The sequence below is a fragment of the Malus sylvestris genome, chromosome 11, assembly GCF_916048215.2.
Source record: "Malus sylvestris chromosome 11, drMalSylv7.2, whole genome shotgun sequence".
NCBI classification, from domain to species: Eukaryota; Viridiplantae; Streptophyta; class Magnoliopsida; order Rosales; family Rosaceae; genus Malus; species Malus sylvestris.
Window position 1 is genome coordinate 25686346 of NC_062270.1, and position 8339 is coordinate 25694684.

Genomic DNA, 8339 nt, shown 5'->3' on the forward strand with positions numbered 1-8339 from the left:
GAGGCATTACTTGCCGGACTCGTCAACTATTGATGGATGTATCCAATCGAAAGGTATAAAGTCCTTAGTCATTAATTGATTTGTGAGCAATTGATGATTTAACTTATTTGAATCATCACAATTTTATTTTTGCATATTACTAGGTGAGTTAAAGAAGTGTGTAAGGAACAAGGTGAAGCTCGAAAGATCAATTGTGGAGGCTTGGGTGGCATTTGAGACGAATACATTTTGTGCTATGTACTTACATGGAGTTGAGACGGCATTCAATCGACCACACCGTAATAATGACGGTGGTGTGAGAAGGCAAAAACTATCTATGTTTGCCCAAATCACACGACCATTTGGCGAACTAGTAAGAGGTGATTCGTTCACCGAAAGGGACATACAAGTAGCTCATTGGTTCATACTTAACAATTGCAACGAGGTAATTGAGTACCTGGATGAGCATGAAAAGTTGATGAAGCGGGAACATCCTTTGCATTTATATGCCGTGAAGCTCCGTGACTTGTTTCCTCATTAGTTTTGCGAACAAGTAAGTTGTTTAGGTTTTTTTTTGTTGATTTTGTCCTAAAATATAATTGCATGTCAGTTTCTTAAATTTTGGTACAACCAACATGTCGATTTTTTGATATAAATTAGGTGAAAAAAACTAAAGGAAACCAATTCTCCCGCCTATACTGAAGAATTATACAACTTGGATATCGAACCTCTAAGTGCGGAACTGTACTTAGGGTGTCATGTGAACGACATAAAATTCTTGGGAGCTGAGCGTGATGGCAAGCTTTGTACTTAAAACAACGGTGTACATGTCCTAGGAGCGGGAGATATTGTAAACATTGAGTTCTATGGTAAACTAACAAGTATGGTCCAATTGTTTTACAAATACCGTTGCCAAGTCATCATTTTTAAGTGTCGTTGGCTCCATACAAACCCTAGTAGGAATGGGAATGTTAAACGGAATGATGGTTAACTGTCGGTGAACATTACTATATGTTGGTACAGTGAAGACCCGTACATTTTGGCAACTATGGGCAAGCAAATTTTCTACATCGATGATGCAAAGGCCAGGAGGGGATGGAAAGTTGTTCAGAGGATGAATCACAAAGGGGTGTAAGATATTCCGGACCGAGATCCTGATGGCAGCGACAATGATGACAACTTTGCCGACCAACTCTTCAAAACTTCAACACAAATTGGTGCAAACACACTTCGGGATACTAATATTGTCCAAGAACCATTTTAGGTAGTTGGAGGTCCTCAAATTGAAATTCCAATAGACTCAATTACAATTGATCTTGGAAGTCTCCCAAGATACAATCCACCTGAGTGTGCGGATGATGTTGTTGATGTAGCAATCGACGAAGATGAATGGGAGACTGAAAGTGATCAAAGTGAAGATAGTGATATTTATTGTACCGAGGATGAGAATTAAGGACTTTTGACTTATATGCAATGCAATTAAGTGTATTTAATTTTTTGTTTATAAACAAATTTTAATTTATTAAATTTGTAATTGGATAAAGGATTTTTTTTTTAAATTCAATTCAATTCAAAGAACGAAGACTAGAAAGTCGTCGCGTATAACGTAATAGCACGACGAAAACAAGAAAATTCGTCGCTCAAGGTAGGTTTGCGCGACGCAAGGGACACATTCGTCGCACTTGGTGGTTTGCGTGACACAACAAGTTCAGTTCGTCGCTCAAGGTCTTCAAAATGTCCCACAATCAAAATATGGGCGCTTTTTTTTTAAATGTTCATTAAACATTGGGCAACGAATGAGGGTGAATCATCGTGCAATACCATATTGTGCGACGAATGGGATAACTTCATAGTTACAGGTCCTCAAAATTCCCAAATTAAAATGTAGGCGCCTTTTTTTTTAAATGTTCATTGAATATTGCGCGACAAAATGTGCTATATTTGTTGCACTTTTTACTTATACGCGACGAATGTTTTCCTTTTGCTGCACAAGGTTCTCAAATTAAGCAAAAATAAGGAGGCTTTTTTATTTTATTTTTATTTATTGTTTTTTTTAAATTCATTCAAATTGAGTGACAAATGTGTTTGTCACGCTAAGTCCTTCACATTATTAGGTCCAGAGAGTCTTTCTTTCTTTTATTTTCCAGAATCTCTCAGTATTCCAACCATCTCTCTCACTCGAACTTTATCTCCCTCCAACTTTCTCTCCCTACAACTCTCTCTCTCTCTTTCCCCCTCAAACTCTTTCTCTCTCCCTGCAACTCTCTCTCTCTCTCTCTCTCTCTCTCTCTCAACTTTGAGGTAATTGGTTTTTTTTTTTTTTCATTTGTTAATTATTTTAGATATATGGTTTTTGTGGATTGATTACATATTAGGGTATTAGGCATTAGGGGTTACGAATTTAGGGATTTTGTCAATTTGGGGATTTAGGGTTTATCTCAATTTGGAGATTCAGAGATTTCGAAATTGGGGATTTAGGGATTTTAGAAATAGGGAATTTAGGGATTTCAAGAGTAGGGCTTGGGTGGGATTCGGGGGTGGGTGTAGGTTGTGGTGGCGGTGCCTTAGTCATCGAGGGTTTGATAGGGGTGGTGCAAGGATGGGTGGTGCGAGGTGGGGGTTGGGTAGGGTTAAAAATTTCATAATTTTTTTATGCAAATTTCATTTAATTTTCAATTTATTCAATTTGTTAATATGTTAACAAATTTCATTTAAATTACTTAAATTTGTTAGGTTGTTAACTTCATAATTTTTTGTGTGAATTTTGTAAGTTTAGGGTTTTTTGTTTTTATTTTTTATATATATATAATGTTAGGATTAACATAAAGTGTTGCTATTACCACCCTTCTGTCTTATTTCTACACCCACTCTTTATTAAAAATTTAATTACTAATTTATCCTCACGTAAAATGTCAAATAAGAACTAAGGGAAAACAAGATCAGATCGTTACTTCCACCCACACTCCTAGCAACTCGTAATCTCAATTCCCAAACGTCTTATCGTCACTTTATTCCTTCTAAATTTTAATTTATGTTTATTGGATCCTAAATTATTGAATCACGAATTGATTTTTGTATTCGTCAAGCCCATTGTATGTAATACAAATCCTAAACACACTGAATGCATCAAGTCATATATGGATGTCAACTGAGTTTCTTTCTCTACCGATTTCACTTCTTATTCTTTTGGCTTTGATTCTATGATTGGTTAAGCGACTAACTCTTCGTTGTATTGTTGCATTGCCTCCGTGGTCAACTATGGGGATAGTCGGGATGGTGGTAAAAAGTGCAGAAGGGTGGTTGCTGCTTTACTTCTCTTTATTTCAATCATATAAATATAATCATTTTCCTTATATTAAAATAGTATTTAAATAATTAAAAAATAGACGGGAGAAAAGGCTAGAGAAGCAATATGGATGTCAATTTCTGTGCTTCTCATCGGTCAGTAATATGGCTATGGGAAGGGGTACGCTTAGGGATGGGTAAATAACCATTGGTTATGGGTAACTGCGGTTATCCTCCCATTTAAATTTGACGGTTACAGTTATGGGTAACCGTTTAGATAAATAAACAGTTATGGGTATAACCGTTTACCCGTGAAATTTAAATAGGCGGTTATGGGTATTACCCGCAGTTATAAACGGGTACCCATTTAACTGTTTATTTTAATATATGTAAAACTAAAAAAAAAAAAAATAGTTTCTAGCTAAGTTTAGTATCCCAAGACATATTTGGTTATAAGGGCCATATAATATATATATATATGCCTCACTTGAGAGAAAAATATAGTTGATAGAATGGGCCAATGTTTAACATATGTGATCGAATGTGCTAAAGCATTAGAGTGTTCGACAGTTTTGTTTTGGAGTCTTTTGAAGCTTTGGCCAATTCAAGATAATGATTACAATGAGATTTTAGAAATATGTTATTGTCGGCTAATGCGTACTTACATATACAAACATTTATCAAATTAGTTTATTAGCAGACTGATGCGTACTTACATATACATATATGTGTGTGTATATATATATATGTATACAAAAATATTAATTAACCTACAACCATGCATGATTCTTGTAATAGATTGACCGTCAAATAATTGGGAGACATCACATATATTTATAAATAATATTGCTGTTAATACAAAAATACATGTTAAATGTACTTATAAAGTATTTAATTGTTAGAAAAAGAAAATTATGACAAATTTTTTTTAAATTTTCAAGTTTTTAAAAAAAAATGGTAGACGGGTTAAAAAAAAAGGGGGTTAAAAACGGGTAAACGGGTACGCGAATATGGTTAAATGAGTATGCGGTTATGGGTATGGTTAACCGTTTATAAACGGTTATGGGTATGTGTATACCTGTTTATGTAAATACCCAACGGGTAAACGTTTATGGGTAAATAACCGCGGTTACCCGCCCGTCATAACCGTTGCCCATCCTTAGGTACGCTGTGCTGGTGAACAGTGTCAAGGGTGGAAATTGGAAGGGTACTTTGGGGATAATGGTTGGTGGGAAGATAGTAGGTCATTTTTCTTGTTTTTTTATGGTGGATGGTGATAAGAGCATATTTATGCGACTTAGTTAGCTTGTTCTTGTGCATTTGTGTTGTTATTCCTTAGTTATTTTAGTGTTTAAAGTAATTTTCGTGCAATTTCATGTTTATATGGCTAATGTGGCAAATAAGTGCATTTGGAGCCTTTTTGGAGCAAAATTGGGCTTGGAATGGATGACACATGCTTGGAGCTAAAGGAATGGATGAGATTGAAGATCTAAAGATGTAAGGATTCCTAATTGAAAGAGGATTCCTAATTGAAAGAGGATTTCTAGAAGACTGAGGATTCCTACTTAAAGTAGGAAAGTTAAGCCAAAGTTTCCTATTTTGGTTTGACATTTCCTAATCCTAAATGGCCCTAAATTCTAGCAACAGTGAAGGTTTCCTATGCATTTTAGGACACAAACCAGAGGTTCCTTGCACTATTCAAGGCCTTGTCGTAGGTTCTAACCTTTTCCCCTTTCCCTAAACCTTTGATGTGGCTTTCCTTGTCCTTTTCTCTTCCTTGCCGTGCAAGGGAGAGCCTTTCTTTCCTATTTCCTGCACCAAATCACATTCCCTTTTCAATTAAATGCCTTTCCCTTTCCCTGCCGCATATCCCTTTCCTTTTCTTTTTAATTTCTGACTTTTAATTCTTGTAGGACAAATTAGCTAAGTTCTAATCCTTTCCTATTATTTTCTAAGTACCCTAGCCCTATAAATAACATATAGCCACACCCTTCACTCATCACGCCATACACCAACCATTCATCCATACATCCATCTCTACACATCCAGCCGACCTCCTACACAACCTTAATCTAGTCTTCCATAAAAATAACCATCCAAACCATCACCCATCCCTTGTGCCATAGCAAAGGAGAAGGAAGGAGACTCTTGGACGTGCTTGCTATTCAAGTTGGATCGCTGGAACGTTTCTTAGGTGTTTTCAACCTTTTGTTTTCAATGTTTATGTTTATTAATCTTTGTTCTGTGAACATGAGTGGCTAAACGCGTTTTTGCTAGAGGGAATTCAAAGCCATGAATATATTTGCAATATGAATTAATTACTTTCACTTGTGAGTTCATAAACCTTGAATGCAATTTACTTAACGGTTTGATTGATAACTTATTCTTGTATGTTGATTGAGGGTCGACACTTAGTTTGCATGCATGAATTTAATGCTAGAATATAAGGGAGTTTCACCTAATTGTTATGAACTTATATTCACAAGTAGTGGAGATTGCTAGTCATGACCGTGTTAAGTAAATTCTTGGCATAAGTATCATGCAATTCATAGTTACAAGTGCCTTGTCAATGCTTATGATTTTCATAGAACTTAATGATCTTTGCTTGTATCTCTACTATTCAATTCATGTAGGGAACTTGTGAGGAATAATTTGGGTTGTCACATGCATTCATCCAATTCAATGAAACTAGGAAAATCTGATGGTTAATTAGTGCAATTCACGGTTAATCTAGGGCATTGAGGTTTATGGTTTATCGAAAGAACAATTGAATATCAATTTGTATGCAAGTGTGTCATGTGTGGAGAAGGAACTCTAGCTAACCAATCATCCATATTTTTCCCTAATTTCGTGTAGATTTCTCTAAGTCTTTAATTTACTTGTTTTACTTTCAATTTCGTCAAAACCAATTCCCCCTTTACTTTGTTGAGTCATATTACTTAGAAACTGTTTTAGTTTGTGTTTATAAGTGCTTTAAGTCAAGTTAAAACCAATTTTTGTCCAAATTCACTCCTAGTGTCTAGTTGAGTCTAATTAGCTTGTTTTGAGCTGTTTTGAGTCATTTGAGTTGTTTTAGTGTATTAGAGTCTAGTTTTGCATTCTTTGAGTCTAGTTTAGTGTTTCAACCTTAGTTTTACGTTTTCAAGTCAATTTCAAGTGTTTTAGCAATCCCTCATAATCCCCGGTCCAGAACAATCCATACTTATACATATACTACAATTGTCAAGAGAGGGTTTAATTTGTGTGCTTATATATTTCGCATCAGATGGGACTATAACGTGGGTGTAGAAATAGGACAATGGGGTGGGCCTAGTAACACTCTTAACATGTTAGTGTTAGGGATTATTTTATAACTTTACAATTATAGGTTTAGAATTATTTTATATTTTGGATGTTTACTTGTTCATTTTTTAACGTTAAAATCTTAGGTTAGAATTTTAGTTTAATTTTTTAATTTTAGGGAACAACGTGCACAGTGCGGAAGCAATAGAGATAAAAGGGAATTGCGAAGGAATAAAAAACCAAACTACTAGCAGAACTAGTTAAGATAGAGTGCTAGTGAGAGATTAAGTGCAAAATACACAAGTAAAACATAAATAGTCTAAGTGCAGTCAAGCAGGACAAGTACTAATAATACAATACCCGAGGGTGATCCTACATGGTGATGTTCTGTTAGAACCCCCATCAGAATTCTCGTGATCCACCAAAGCACTTCTACTCAAAACCTGGAGGGGCGCAAAACAGAAAGTGTGAGTGGGCAAAACAAAGCTTTTCAAAATCATTTCATTTCTCAAAAGTTCTAACCCCTCGCCGTAAAACCTGTATAATTTCCCAGAAAATATAATATATGCTATATCAGAAATCATACTCAAGATGAAAATCCATAGAAGTATACCATGCCAAAGTATCTTAATGCAATGCTATAGGTAAACTAGGCAAAATATATAAATGTCAAATATCGCATCAGCCAAATATCTCTAACTCAAACTGCACTGCTGAGTATATAGCTCATAACCAATCTCAATCTTTAATTAATGAGCTTACCTGGCACTTACATGTGCGTCCGCAGTACCAATTATAAATATATGCAACTACTAATGCATAAATAAATTAGGCAGATACTTTGCATGGTATTTTAAAATGTATAATCATTCAAATTCATTTTCTGGGAAAAATCTGAGGTATATAGGTATATACGGAAAACCAAAAGCCCACTCATTGATATGTCGAAGGGTCGTAGCCCCCGAGCCTCGATTGATGGCGCTCGTCCTCAGGATAAGTCTCACTTATATGCGAAATAACTGAATAAATGTTATTTAAAGCACATACACAAAACTAGGAAATAACTTCTCATACAATGCTCAAATGGGGTATTTGAATATACCATCATGATCTACTTAACCTCAGGAACATCCCCATACTTTTAGAAAAAAATTGTCATGACTTCACACGCCCTCACGCGCCGGCCAAAGCACGGCCGGACATACGGCCCACGCACAGGCACGTGCTTGGCATACCAAATGGATTTCCTAACGGCGTTACGGAATATTCCGTTAAATATAAGCATATACTGTTAAAATCAACCAACGTCATTAGTTACCATTAGGAATATTTCGTCGTCTCCTACCTTCGAACTCTGGCGACCGTTACCGTCTTCGGAAACTGGAAAAACTTTAAAACCTTATAACTTCTTCATTTTTGTACCAAAATTCACCAAATTTATATCAAATTGAAGCCATGAAGGAGTAAAATAAAACCTTACCACTTTTAGACCCTAAAACTTCAGGAACTCGCCGGAAAAAGCTCTGATAATCCAGCCAAACTTAAAACTCGCCAATCTCAAATTCCCGACGTCCAATTTACTTGGTTTTTCTTCTCCAAGCTTCGTAAGGATGTTCTAAAACTTCCTACAAGCTTCCAATCTCCTGAAACATCCATAATTACAACCACATGAATAGTACCCCGAATCAGGGATTCTCAGTCCCCGAGAAATCGAAGGCTTCACGTCTTAAATTTAGTATAAATGAATTCAGAAGCTTGCAAGGAGTTCAAAAATTACCTTATTGACATCGATC